The sequence below is a fragment of the Agelaius tricolor genome, unplaced genomic scaffold (assembly GCF_023055355.1).
Source record: "Agelaius tricolor isolate 1412-34295 unplaced genomic scaffold, bAgeTri1.0.p SCAF_16, whole genome shotgun sequence".
Classification (NCBI taxonomy): domain Eukaryota; kingdom Metazoa; phylum Chordata; class Aves; order Passeriformes; family Icteridae; genus Agelaius; species Agelaius tricolor.
This window is the reverse complement of record NW_027269276.1, coordinates 7,886,917-7,901,807: the sequence shown is the minus strand read 5'-3', so window position 1 is coordinate 7,901,807 and position 14,891 is coordinate 7,886,917. Positions and strand designations below refer to the sequence as shown.

Below are 14,891 nucleotides of genomic sequence, written 5' to 3'. Positions count from 1 at the left end.
AAAATGTCACACAGAAACCCAAGAATGTACACGAGGCAAAACAAAAGTCACCTGTGCAAACATTTCTGCTTAAAAAAGGGAAAGTACTGCAAGGTAAGCAAATCTGTGCTTTTTATCCAAACAAGTGGTTGTGAGCAGTTTTATTGCCACATTCCTGTGCCCCAATACACAGGGATAAGTACTCGACACACAGTGACACGCAGGGACTCGGGGACAGAACTGTTGTTTTAATAGGGCAATGAAGACAGCGAATGAAATAAAACCCTACAGAGATCAGCTTGCAGAACTCAAGGCTGAGAAAATCTATTTGATGGTAAAAGGAAACAAGGACACTCATGATTCTGCTCTCATTTCCATGCTGTAAATTTGGGCAGCTTTTACTGAATGCAATTAAACCCTCGCTTAGGATTTCACCTGGCGAAGCTGAGGGCAGACCTTGCTACAAAGACCCACCTCTGAGCTCTTCCCCTCAACTTGCTCTGCAGAGGCCAGCAGGAGCTGTGAGAAAACTGAGTGAAAAAGCAAGGGAATTCATAGATCCCTGCCAGTGTGGCCATTTCAAAGCCCCCTTCAGCTCTGTCTTGCCTGTTCTCTGCTTCCCCAGTGATTTGCTGCTTTGCTCATGGAGCTTTGGCTGCAGGGAACAGTCAGCACCAGCATGGCAAGCACAGAGACTCAATGGTATTTGGGCATCTCCTTCCCTTCAGTTCCTCTAATGGGAACTGAAAACCTCAGCAAACCCCCAAAACATCCATTCCCTGCCTCTGGTGGCTGATCCTTCCTTTCCAAAACTATTAGGGTTCCGCTGGGCATCCCTTGCAAGAAACACTGCAAGACCCTCTGTTATCAACACCTCTTTGAGTATTCTTTACATTTCCCTTTATTTCAAGACAGGGCATTTCAAAGGCTTTTGCCCAACAGCACAGTTTAACACACTGAGTTTCCCAAGCAACAAGTAATACAACTCCTCACCTACTTGTACCACACAGGTAAAGTCCCCTCAGGGCTGTGATCTTAAATCCATACATGCTTTTCCCCATGGACGTTGAGAGCTGTAAATCTCAACATTTCATTAAACAGATCACTCAGAACAGATTGCCTCACAACATAACTTCTCGGCTGGCCACTACCCACGAGCAGATGATTTTACATGACATTTATTCATGCAAATTGCCGAGGCTGTAGTCTAGTTACCCAGCAAGAGCATAAAAAATTACAGTTTAGATGCATAAATGCTGGCACCATGAGAGAAGACACGATGAGACTGGAAACACATCCCTGGGTTTCACATACAGTGCAACAAAACTTAGAGAGTCCTCATCAAATGGGGATTTATCAGGAATGACCCCCCCAAAATAATCCAGGGGAGGCAGAGAAAGGCATGTGCAAGGCTGCAAGGGCTACAGAGAAATGAACTTCTCCTGCTGCATGTGCAGAAACCTGCCATGGGGAGAGCACACGCAACATTTTACGTCACTCACAAAGCCTACTCTGTCCAATAAAGTGGGGAAGTAAAACAAAGCATGAAATCCAGGCATAAATTAGCATCCCTCTAGCCTAGCTTTATTTGTGCTGCTGCTGCTGTGGATTAGCATCTAGCTGGCTGACAGGCTGATAGGCAGACAGAAACAGGGAGAAATAAAAAAAAAAAAAAAAAAAAAAAATCAGTGGGTGTCTTTTTTTCTCTATGGTTCCTGGGATGTCTGCCTTCAAAGTGCAGGCAGTGTTCATCCCTTTAGGACCCAAATTTTTCCATCTTCCTGTGAGAGCAGTAGGCTCTGTAGGAAAGCAAATCCCCCTGAGATATTTGTGCCTGCACCCTGTGGAGCCGGCACCCGTCATCCAATGCAAGCCCAGTGCGAACCTGTCACATCCTCAGCCAGCAAATCCCCCCGGCATCCATCCACAGCTCCACTCTGCAGAGCCACAGGAGCAGCGATGGTGTGGGGCTGGGAGACCTTGAGGGTAGCACCTTGCCACGGGCACACACAGGGAGCAGACGCCCCGGGATTAGCTCTGGATCATGTTCACCATCGCTCGGGGCAGCTGCTTCCTTCACCGCTTGCAGCCACGGCTGGGTTTGGTACCTGATCCCAGATGACATGACCGGGATCTCACGCCGGCATCTCCTCTCAGTTTGTGTCAGAAATGTGTCACTGCCTGCTCCTCGGGCAGGAGGACCTGCAGAGAGCTTCCATCGGGCTGACACACAGCCTCCCTCTCCTCAGGGCTGCATGGCAAAATGAGTGGTCGTCACCAGAGACATCCCTCCTCTCAGGGCTTGGTGGCCTCGTGCCCACCCGCCCTTTCCAAGCACAGCCATGGAAACATAGCACTAAAGAGGTGCCAGTCTTGACAGCCACCACTCCAGTCCCTCCCAAACCAGCCCTGGCAAAGGAGCCTTTCTGCCCTAGCAACTTCAGGCAGCAGAGAGGAGCTGGGAAGCTCCTCAGTGTGGCCCTTGTGCACAAACCGGGGGAACAACAGCAGTAAACTTGACTGTGGTAAAAGCAAAGCCCATTTACACCCTCACTGAGCCATTCAGAGTTTGACTGGGCTCTCAGGCCGCAGGAGATTTCTAGTCCTTGCCTGTCTTTTAAGGAGCCAAACACAGAGCTCAGTTTTTAGGCTATGGAAATCAAATTTTCAGCCGCTTTTCAAAGGCGGCCTAGAAAACACAGACTAATTCTGCACAGCCATAAAGCAAGTCCCTCAGGAGTACAGCATGCAGCTCAAACACCCCCATGTCCCTCTGCCTGCCACCATGACTCCCACTGAGTGGGTCTGATCAGGGGATGGAAGTGTGAAAACTCCCCAAGATGTAGAGAATCCCTCCTTGGCAGAACCCTTGCAGGTCTCAGCCCCTCAGTCAAGTGCACTGGCCCTGCTGATCACTGGTGCCACAATCCCAGTAGATTGGCATTGTCTTTGGGGCATGGAACAGGCAAAACCTTTCTTGCAGCAGGCATCTGTGGCCAGTTCTGCTTGCTCCATGCCCAAATGGATCAACACAGGCAGGTTTTTCCCAAAGGAGGCAGAAGGGCACTCTGCAGAGCTTCGAGACAGCTGCAGCTGGAAATAGCCCAAGCAGAAGAGATGCATCCCTGTCCCTCCAGCCACGCCTTCCCTGGAGTGCTTGATCCAAGTCTGGAATAAAGCACACCACCACCATCCTCATCCCACTGCACACAGCAAGACAGTCCCCTCCACATCCCTGCAGCCACAGAGGTATCTATGGAAACATCCCATGGCATCAGTAGGGAGGTTTCTTTTAGGGGCTAGGAAGGAAAGGACGAAGGAAAAGAGTGTAGAAACCGGAGCCTTTGTTTCCCAGCACTCAGCCATGCTGTTAATTAGGTAGCAGAGACCAGCCACTTCCTACCACATCCTCAAGCTCTTGCAGCAATAGCAGGCACTCCTTTAGTCTCTGTCCTTTGGGGATGAGAAGCAGGCAAGGAGACAGAAGTCAGTCAGAGCCTACAGAAATGCAACAAGCTGCAGGAAGGATCTTTCCTTTGCAAGGGAACAGGAACCTGATGGGCTCCCCAGCCAGCACTTATCTATGTGAGCCATTTGTTTCCTCCCCAAGCTCTCAGCTTGCTCTGACACATCACCCATTCCCCTGATTGCAAGCAAAATGAGTCAGATGGGTCCCAGCCTTGCACCCACTCAGAAGCCCTCTATTTCTACCCTGCTCCTCAGTGCCACGCCATCAGGAAGCTCAGCCTGGGCACCATGCAGGACCACAACTGCCTTAAGAGCTTGGTACAGGTCCAGACTCACACATGCAGTTTGCCCTTCATTCTGGGGAGCTCCAGTACACTTCTGCATGAGCTGCATTAAAACTCGCACTGGCAACAGCACATTCAGACAAACAGCCACTGGGACCAGGGCAATACCTATGAAATGTATCACAAATGGACTCAAGGAGCACATTCCCTTGAGTCACTGGTCCAAGTGGCAGCTTGGGACATATCTGCAGCTGCCTGGGGAGATCCTGCACAGTACCACGAGGACACCACAGAGACAGCATCTCCTCCTCTGACTCTTAAGCAGAGTCCTCCACAGCGCTGCACACAGTACATGACCTCTCAGTTAAAGCAAGGACCAAATAAATTTTAAAAAGCTTTCTTTTTTTTCTGAGTCCTGACAGCGTGGAAGTCAAACACTGTTTTTCAAGCTGTTCCCAGAATGAGACTGAGCCACATGTATCCACAGGCACAGCCAATCTGCATCTGTACAGCCTTGTTCCCACCACCTTCATTAGCACATACAGAGATGTACATCCCTCTCTTGTAGAATAGGGTGCCAGGGACCAACATCATCAATTATTACCTTCTGGACCACAGCCCTCTGTGCCCAGGGCCATACAACAGTGGCTGGGACCACTCCTGAGAGTTCTTGGTATGTCTAGGGGCTTAAATGAGACCCAAGCCGGCTGCTATCCAACCCAGTGTGATCCATGACACTTTGAGTTGTCAGTCTCTCTTTTCCTCTCTGTTCGAGTGTTACGCAGCATCCTGCACTGTCAGCCTCGAGCTTTGAGTCTTGATCCCCAAAATTGCTAAGATTCATTCCAAAAACCAACTAATTGGAGGAGTTTTCTTCAGACTGATAATGCCTAAGCCCTACAAGGTCTTTGACTTGTTTCCAGAGTTTTCCCTGCAATTAAGATGTCCCTAAATACATTTCTTGTTAGCATAATTCTATTAATTTTAAGTGAGAACTGAGACTTTTAAACAGTCCTTGATTACAGTTGCTGGAGCTTTGCAACAGACACCCCAAATCCCAAGGTTTGCTCTAAAACCCTTGTGAATTATTCTAGTCCAGCCTTGCCAGCTGCTCTTCTACCCGAAAGGCACCTTCCCTTGAGAGCAGGATAGTAGAAGAAGGGAAGAAAGCTGGAAAACAGCCATTTCTGGGACTACAAATGAAATCAGGAGGAACAGTCCCAAAAGCCTCTCTTAGCCTTGGCCACCAGCAGCAGCTACTCGTGAAGCTCCCACCAAGTGAGAGCCAAAGGAAGAGACACATTGATCCTGCCTTGCTGGATTTTATGCCAGGCTTGTCAGCAAGGCACGCTCAGCTTTGGCTGCCCAGAAAATGCAAACCTCTCCTTTGTGTGGCTTTCTGGACACCTCCCGCTGCCCTCCCTAAATCCCAAAACCAGCAGCATCCCTTGCAAGGTGCACACCATGCCAGAGGCAGCAAAGACGTGCTCCTTGCAAGCCTCCTGGCCCCAGGCCTTCTGCCAACACCATCCCAACATGGGGCACGCAGGCAAAAGAGCTGCCAGAGGAATCCACACCGAGCGGCGCTGAGCACGACCTTTCTGCTTTACAATGGTAACCTGAATCCTAAATACTGGATTTCTAGGCACGCATTAAAGCCATGAGACAATGGAGACGGCGAGGCTGGGGCTGGCTGCAAGCCAGCTCCATGCCGGCCCCGCCAGCGCCCGATGTTTCCCATTTCCCTCTTTTTCACCATGGCAGATAAGCTAAGTCCCCCTAAGCCAGGAGGCAGGTGCATGCAGAGCTCACCCCTGACTTGGGGACTGTGTGCGACTCACCCCCCATAGAAGGTGGATGCCCAAGAAGACCCAGAAAGGTGGTTGCCTTCCTCTCTCCCTCTCTCTCTCATATGAGCATTGCTTCTCCTTTAATTGGTTTCATTCATGGCGGCCCTTTGCTAAATGTAATTATGCCAGGCTCTCTCCATCTGTCTGCATTCAGGAAGAGACATCGCTCTCACTGTTTTTATCTTCAATCTTTATTTCTGCATTAATCCCCGCTCTGCAGCTCACATGTACAACAATGTCCAGGACCTCCTGAGGACATACAGACACATAATGAAGAGCAGGATTTGTCCCTGGGTCTCTCCTGGCTGGAGGACATTTTTTCACAGGGAAAGCCCCATACCTCAGTCACTCTGTAACATCTACATCTCTCAATGATACCTCCACAAGCCAGACCTTTTGCAGACACTCAAGAGTTGTCTGTGAGCCCAGGCAAGTGGAGACGGTTTGATTTTGTCTGCATCACAGAGATGTCTCTGCCCTGTCTTCCCAAGCCCGGTACATAAAGATAGCAAGATGTCTGCTTAGGTTGACATGGACCGCTTTTCACATGGAGACAGCATCCAGTCCCATACTACCACACTCATTTTCCTTTCCAGGAATGCAGACAGGGTGAACACGTCTGAGCATAGGGATTAACAAACCTCAGCTCTGCAAGGGCAGCTCATAGCTGCATAGCTGAGGCTGCAAAGCGCCCAACACACCCAGAAGGGTTTCATCCCTGGGGATTCATTACCCAAGGTCCTTACACCTTCCTCAGCCAGGGTAGGTAGATCTTGGGGGAAAACACAATGCTAAAAGAGCTGTTGGTTTATCGAGAGACCCAACCCAGTGACACAGACCCTGGGCAACCAAGCACCATCTGGTGACCGCCGGCTCCCGACACAATAGCCCACGTTGGCATGTTTATGATAGAGACCAGAGGCGGATTCCCATTATCCCCATCAGATCCTGTGATGTGGTTTCAGGAGAAGGACCATGAGAAGCAGATGGGATGGCAGAAGAGAAAAGAACGCAATGAGACAGACAGACAGGAGAGATTTACATGAAGCTAAAGCGCATACCCATAAACATGGGATAAGTAAATAGCATGTAAGTATGAAATTAAATGCAGGGAATCCATGGCATCCAGTAATCAGTCAAATATCTCCTTCACCTCTTTTTCAGTTTATCATCGGCATTTTAAAATGAGATATTTATGCCAATAAGTAAGCCAGTTGTATATTGTAACCCTGCAAATATTGGCTTGGATCTGAGAGATTCGTCCCGACAGACAATTCATTTTTACAGTTATTTTTGGACTCCCGGCTTTCGTGGAACACCGGCTCTCTGTGTTGGATTTTATGCCCCTGAAATGTATTTACAATGCATGGCATCTGTATTGTGCATTACACACTTAAATCATTGCATTTCATTCATCGCTTGTAAAAAAAAATATTGCAATATCCTGAAGCTCTGAATACTCAAATTCAAAATATAACTGCTGCATTTTCAGAGTAATGCTATAAAATAATGTTGTATTTTTAGATAAAGGAGGTAAAATTGATCATGAGGAACATGGATTCCCAAGATCTGGGAAGAAGGGGAGTTTGGATTTCACACCACGATAAATGGGTAAAAAAAATAAAACTAAAAGCTGAAAAACCCACAAAGGTTTATTTTCTAAACAAGAACATAGAAACATTTTGTCACTTAAACAAAGGGAGGAGGGTGGGGGAGGCTCCGCATCCTTGGCTTGCTCTCTGCAATGGACAAATACTATCAGAAACAAAAAGCATGGCATAGTTAGCAGGAGCTCAGCGCTTTACAATTAATGGTACATATTTAAGTTCCTTTTAGGGGAAACCTTCTGCAATTGGGGGCAAAAAAATTTCTTGGTTTTAAAGCCTTCTGTCATTGTTGCCCACAAGCAGAAGAGAAAGGCGCTTTCTTTGTCATCCGGGGGTTTATGGCAACACCTTAATATGTCCTTTTCATAGGTGAAGCAAGGCACACAAAGCAGCCGCGTGCCAATGCGTCCCCCCCGCCACCAGCAAAATAAATAAATGGAGGAACGCGGGGACGGCGGCCGTCGTAATCCCTCGGCAAAGAGGCAGCGAGGATGGTCTGGCGGGGTAAATATCGCACGTCTCCTGCCAAACCCCGCGTGGGCTATTGTCCCGCCACCCCTTTTAGATGTCATTAAGGATTTTTCGCATACAACCAAACGAGCGGAGGGGATGAACGCGCTCGCCTCTTCCCCACCAGTTGGAGAAGCCATGACGAGGCGGCTGGGAGCCGGCGCAGGAAAAACACAGGGCAAATTAGGAAGTATGTTAATTCAGTTAATATCACAGAGGGGCTGGCGGGCGGTGGGGGGGAGGTGTGTGCGCAGATTTTCCGCCCGAGGAAGGAGGTGGCAGAGAAAGAACTGGGGCATGCCAGCTCCCGTTATTGTTCTGCCTTCATCGGTAATTAGCAAGATAAGGAGGGGACGGCGTGAGGGAGGCAGCGTGGCGAGGACAAGGCAGCGCTGCACCCCACCTCATGCCCATGCGGCCATCTTACAGGCGGCGCTCGCCTCCCGCAAAATGGCCGCCGGGGCCCACACTGCCTCAGGCCCGCAGCTGGCCCATCCCAGCGGGCTCCCCTCCACCAGCCCCGAGGCAGTGGGCACCCAGGAGCAGTGGCAGCGAGTAAAGGGGGCCCCAGGAGAAAAGGAGTTGCCATGGTGGACCAGAGTGCGCTGGCGAGCGGCCATCTTAACCCGGGCCCTTCTCACGGCGCCAAGGCGCTGGGCGCGCGGCACTCACACAGCTCTCTCCCCAGCACTCCGGGCTGGAACAATCTTGGTACACTTCTCCTTCACCAGGCAGCACACACTGCTTGGGCCCTGCCCATGACCACAGAGGCAGCCGCGCCCTTGCCATGGCTTTACTGTTGGACACGAACGGGTGTACCCCACACAGCCTGCCTCACTGTGTCCCAGTGAGTTCTGAAGGATGCCAGGCACTGGACTGGCCCTGGAAGACACAGCCTGGACAGATAGAGCATTCCGAGAGCTACAAGGCAAAATGTCACCTGTCCAGCCATGAGAGAGTGAGTTATAGGCAAATTATGCCTTTCTCCTGGCCAAAACAAAATAAATCCCAAACTAAAACTGCAGCGATATCAGTAAAGAAGACATGAGCTTCCTAAAGCTTAATTTAACACAAATTTAAAACAAGGTCAGTTATAAAATGCATGGTTACACAGACAACACAGACAAAGCTACAGATACATTTCTCACTCCATGGGAGCTTTACAGTGGGCACATCAGTGCTGCTCAGTTTTCCAAATGAGCAACAACAAACACCAACCAAGGAACCCTCATCTCTGGTCTTGGGCTGCCCTCAGGACAAGACCAGCAATTGCTGACACTAAAGCAGAATTTGGGAAGCATTTCATGTGTCTTTAGCTATGATGGGACTACTTCAGACGGTGCAATAGGCACATTGAAAATTCGGCTTCTGCTCCAGTACTCTGTGGAGAACCAGAGGGTGATTGCAACTGCATGCAGGCAGGGCCATGTTATACATCTCAGCTAGACAGTGAAACATAAGGGATGGCAGGCTAGCTGCTCCGCTCCAGGGTTGTCTACATGGAAAACCACACCATTATAATGACAGCACTATAGGTCAACTGCTGCTGCTCCTCGCCACGCTGGTGCACATCTTCACTCTTAAACTGGCTTTCTCCAGTTTAGCTTAAACTGCTTCCAGCGTGACATCACTGGTATACAGGAGAGTCCTGCCTTCTGCTAAAGTAAATACCCACGGAGGTTGTATGAGTACAGCTCCTTGCTTTAAAATCCGCCCCCCAACCGTACGTCTGTAGCCAGACCTGCCCTTCGGCTAACCTTTCTGTACTCCGCACACTCCTGGGCTGTTCACAGTGCCCGTGAAACACTATTACACCCTGCTTCCCTTGGGTGCTAATCCTGCTTGTCAACCCAAAGGCAGAAGCAGACGGTGGCTTGGCATTTTGATTACGTTGTGATCTGTTTGAACCTTCCAGATTCTTTTGATGTCTGTGCAAATTTGAAAGGGGGAGCCTTCATCCCCCACAATGAAACTCTGCTACCGCATGGTGAACCATCTCGGGACTCCTATGTCCATAGCCACTGCTGGATTTGAAGCGGGGAGGGGAGTTGCAGCTCCTCCAGGAAGAGTCTGAATTTCAGACTAACCAGTTCTGGCCCTGAGCAGAGAACACTACAGGGACAGCGTGTTGCTCTTCAAACAAATGCATGCGTAGGGGAGTGTGCGCATGCACAGAGACACCAGATTTATACAAATAGATGCATTCATAGGAAAATGCAAATAGCATCCTCTTCCATCCCAGGCTCCCTTCGAGCTCCTGACATCCCAAGGTTTCAGAGGAGTACAACGGAGCCTCAGATCAAACATTAGCCCTGCGGGGGTTCCCTCAGGGAAGCAGCCATGCACTGGGGTCTTTTCCCCGCTTCCATGTGAGGTTTCCCGACCCGGCCTTCCGTGGGTGCTCAGTTCTGACACGCGTACGACATGCGCGCGCGCATGCAGAGCCTTGCTAAAAGGTGCTCTGGGAATTGAGCTCCACTTCCTCTTTCTCCTGAATCAATTGTCATAAACCAGCTTTTGTTTTATTTTTAACAAAGCGACAGAAATAATCTCCACTCACAGCCCTTGACACTCCCACGGCCCTGTCCTTTAACAGAACAAGGTGTCCAGGGCCCCTGAGGACATGGGCACAGGGACACAGCAGGGTAAGAAAGACAAGGAGAGGCTGCTTTCTATGTGCACGGAAATCCCCTGCTCCTCTCTTGAGCCCTTTGCTTGGCAGGCAGAGAGGTGGTGGGATGGGAAGGGGACTGGATGGTGGGCAAGGCAACTTCCAACCTCTCCAACCCAATCTCCAACTGTTCCCTCCATCCCCTACCCACTGGAGTACCCACTTTCAACCTGCATTTTACCTTGCACTCTGTTCCTCTTGCTCTTCAGTGCCAGCAAGAGGTGACTCCTGCAGCACCATTGCAGCAATCAATGGGCTGATGTGCAACCTGTGACAGCCTGAGCTCTGCCTGCTTGTGGCAAACCCCTGTCTCCAGCATGGCCAAGGACTCATCTCTCCTCCTCCTCCTCCTCCCATCCCACATACCCAGGTTCAGGACTCAGACACATATGGAGACATTTCTTGATGAAACCTATCAGTGGGTGAGTGGCAGCTGAGCAGGTACTGAGCAAGACGTGGGGCCAGACAGCAGCCAGGGGGGAAGGCAGCGGGTGGAGGGAACGTGCCTCGGGAGGAATACTCACAAAGGGCTGCTTTCATTAATAAAACATTCCCCCCTCGGTTGCCTTTTGATTTGGGTGTAAGAATTAACCCCATCTGCCCAACAGCACGCTACCTACCAAGTCATCTCTGCTGAGGAAGGCTGTCTGACGTGTCTGCTCAATTGCCTGGCTTCCCACTGCCTGCACTCCTTGGCAGCCCAGACCCCTCCAAACAGCTCACCAGCCTCGCTGGGTCTGCCCTATGGAAGAGATCCTCTTCCCACAACATAGATTAGACCCAGTGAAAATAGGCTTAGTGAAAAAACCATTTCACTATTAATGCCACCCCTCCACAACCCCCCCCCCCCCCACAGCTTCACACTCTCTCACAACCAGAAAGATTATAACAAATCCTGGTCACCTTTTGCCCCTGTTAACTACTGCTCCAGTCTTTGCACCGCATGCCTTCTACCATGAGTAGAGAGCTGGGCACAGGGAGTACTTATATATATACACACACATCTATCTAGTCAGCACTGGAGGTGTTCAGCTGCACAACACACATCTCCCTGCACAGCATCTCGCCTTGTCACAACACCCCAACCCATCCCTCTCTGCTGTAATTGCAGCGCCTGGTCCTTGGGCATCAGCAGAAAGTTGCAGCAAATCCTACGTTGGTTAAAGCACAATCTGTCCATTCAAAATTGGTGGGGGGTTGCTTTTAAATCACTGAGACATTTCTATTCCCTTTCTGTTTAAAGTAAAACCGAGATGCAGAGATGCCTTCGAACCGACAGCCCCTTCATTTTTCCAGAGGTGTGTTTTAATGAGTGACTCGCCTTCCAAAAAGGGGCCGGCAAAGGGGAAGGACGGCAGATTCTCCACACAAATTCAATAGCTGGTAGGTTGCCATGGGCTAAAGCATTTCTTTGCACACATGAAGGGAAGGGACTCCAGAGCACTAAGGGTTTTGCCTCCCATGAGTTATAGCTCTACCCTTCAAGAGCGGAATAAATGCTTTATCCCATTGCAGCCTGTGATGTATTCTACATAGATGGATTGATTTCCCCTATTGTTCTTAATAAATCCTGGCGCATGAAGAAACTCACTGCACAGCCATTTTTCCTGCCTTGTTCTAACTTGCAGGAGTAATAAGGGTCAGATGTGACTGCAGTGGGAAGCAAAGGCCGTACGTGAGGCAGTGCTTTGTGGGATGCAGTGGGTGTGCTTGCAGGGGCTTGGTGGGTGCAGGCAACCAACTCCCTTTTCCCTGTTTATTCCCCCTTTGAGTCGAAGCTGAGGAAAAAGGGAACCATGGCTGGGTACTGCAGCACTGGTGTGGCTCTGACAGGAGCAGCTACTGCCAAGCTGAGCCTGCACAAGCCTCCCAGATCTGCACAGGGAGAGGCAAGGCTCTGGCCCTCTCTGACTTGAGCTCTCAATTGTGAGAGATAAATACATATATTGTATTTTCTGATAAATGCAGGGCTGAGCACTGCACCACTGTAGAGCCCTCCTAAGCACACCCAGCTCTCCGTTTTGCCCTGTCCATCACACCTGTCCCTTCCCATGTCCCAGCTGAGAGGAGTCCACACCAACACAGAGGCTCCTCTGGCTTTTTGTTTGTTTGGTTTTTTTTTAAAATCAAAATGCCAAACCAACTCCCTCTCAATGACTCCCAACGGCACAACTCAGAGCCCCAGACTGTTGTTAAAAGGTTCTCTCCCTTCCTACCATCTTTTCTACTCACAAGGTTGACAACCACTCTCTTTTACTGCTGCAGGAGGGTGTTTGCTGGACACAGCTTTGCTGGTGTCCAGCAAGGAGGCACTGCTGGGCTCCAAGAAGCAGGTGGCTCCGCACAATCCTGCCTTGGCCACCTGCCTCCAGCTCCATCCAGGCTCCCTGGATTATCGCTGCTGGTCTTCTCTAGCAGCAGCTAACAACTGGCCCTGTTTCAAAAGCCTGGCCGGGAATTTGGCTGTTGGAGAGAGGGAGGGATCAGGTAAAAGAGCTGGTTTCCCATGCATGAGTTGGACTCAATCCTTCAGCAAGACTTCCAGGGACTCACCTCTCCTTGCTCAGGTGGAGACGTCCCAGCCCTTCCCAAGGCATCCCACTCCAGGAACTCTCAGTCACGTCTGATTAAGGAAAAGAGAATTTGTCTCAATTAGAAAGAGGTTCCCATATGCGTGGACGGATGTCAAGTAATTACCGCGTGTCACTCACGTTCGGAAAAGAGACCTTAAATTTGGGGCAGTGCAAACTTGCACACACAATTACAAGTGAGTTACAGACCTTGGCATGCTCCAGAGCATACGTTGTGTGGATGCTTTCAAGCCCATCCCTCGGCTGAAATACACCCAGCCACGTAAAATACAGCCAGACACGACCCCGTTCTCTAATAAGGAAATAAAGCCGAGTGGACCTGCATTGCCAGACCCCAGACAGCAACACTGTCTCTTTAATTTTCTCCCTGGCTATCTCATCCTTTGCACAAACTCTTTCCTCCCCGTGGCTTCTTCCAGCCTGGTGGGCAAAGTGGGAAAACATCATTAGGGAGGAAAAATAATTTAGTTTGTTAATCAGTATCCAGTGGTGGGAAACAAGAAAGACAGAGAGCTGGGCTGGCGGTTAGGGCTTAGGAAGGGCCAGCACAAAGCCCACCATTCATGACATCTGGGGCTGGGATTCTCATTGAATTAAACAGACACAAAGAGCAGAGGCATTTCATGCTCTCTTCACAAGAATTATCATATCTCCCTGGCACTAGGAAACCTTCAGCACGGGAGAGGGGGAGAGAGAGAGAGAGAGGGGAAAGCGGGCAGGCTGGGTAGAAATATGGGGCAGGGTAGAAGAGGCTTTGTTCCAGGGTTGGATTTATGGATGGGATGCGGCGCGTTGCTTTGCAGGGAGAGACAGGGCCCTGGCGCGCTGGGTCTAATAAGAATCAGCAAATGTGAAACAGGGGGCCCCTGTGTACCATGAAGCAGGGAAACCCACGTTTGACAAGCCAACAGAATAACCGCTCGCGTCTCGAGGCTGTGGAAGGATGCTGACGTTCCTACGAGATGTGTCGTCTTGTGTGTGTGTCAGCGAGGAGGGGGAGAAGGGGAGAGGCGAGGAGTATAAACAAGAGACCAGGCAGCATCGTTCAGTCATGAAAATTAATTAGCTGATGTGCAAACCATGGCTGCCTCTTCCTACTGCCCTGCAAGCATTCCCCATAAAGCTATGGTGTGTGCAGAGCCTGTGACTGGGAATGACAGGGGCAGATTAGGCAGCTCCTTGGGACACAAGCCTGGCAGCAAGAAACCCACAGCCCGTGCAGAAAAGGTGAGGAGGGGATGATTAGTGTCCTTGGGGAAGGGGCAGAGCCCAGGGACCAGAAGAAAGAGAAAAGGGAGAGACCGGGCACCAAGCTGAGACCAGGAATCATGTTGCTGCAGCAGCATAAATTGGGGTGGATCTCAAAAACCAACCATTAAAAAAACAGGGGCTGGTGGACAGCAAAACCACTTAGGGTTTAGATCACAAACTCTCTGGGGCAGGACCTGTCATCTCCTGCAGGCTCACACCATGGAGGCCTGTCCTTCTTGGTCTCTGGGCATTACCAGAAGATCTACTTTAAATACTAATTGCTCCATGATCAAGACCTGTGAGCTGCTGGGAGGCTCCCTACAGCATTACCTGTGGGAAGAGGGGATAGATCTCTGACCTCACATCCCCAGGGTAATTTGACCCCGTGCACTAGTGCCACAAGCAAATATTACTACCCAGTGATGAAGATGAGCAATTCCTGACCAACTTCATATATCCCATCCCCAAGCTTTCAGATCCTAGTATAATATCATGTTTATTCTTTGGCTGGAACAACCACAGAAGAATGAGGATGCCAGGGAAAAGAAAAAAAGGGAATGAAGGGATGCAGAAAGTGATGGGTAGGGAAAAACCAGAGAAGACTCTTTGACATGGAATGTGCACAGTGAACACAACGTGCTGGAAACAAAGGGATGCAAGGAGAGAGGAGAGGCTGGGAT

The 14,891-nt window shown here is 50.1% G+C and overlaps 1 long non-coding RNA gene across 10 annotated transcripts in view; it reads right to left on the bottom strand.

Annotated features, from left to right (window-relative positions):
- LOC139596792 (uncharacterized) overlaps nucleotides 1-14,891 on the bottom strand; it is a 43,928-nt gene that overhangs the window by 12,473 nt on the left and 16,564 nt on the right. For all 10 annotated transcript variants that reach the window (XR_011681456.1, XR_011681459.1, XR_011681458.1 and 7 more), the window contains one exon: nucleotides 12,923-12,992. This is a non-coding gene — a long non-coding RNA (uncharacterized lncRNA). The remainder of the gene's footprint in view (nucleotides 1-12,922; nucleotides 12,993-14,891) is intronic.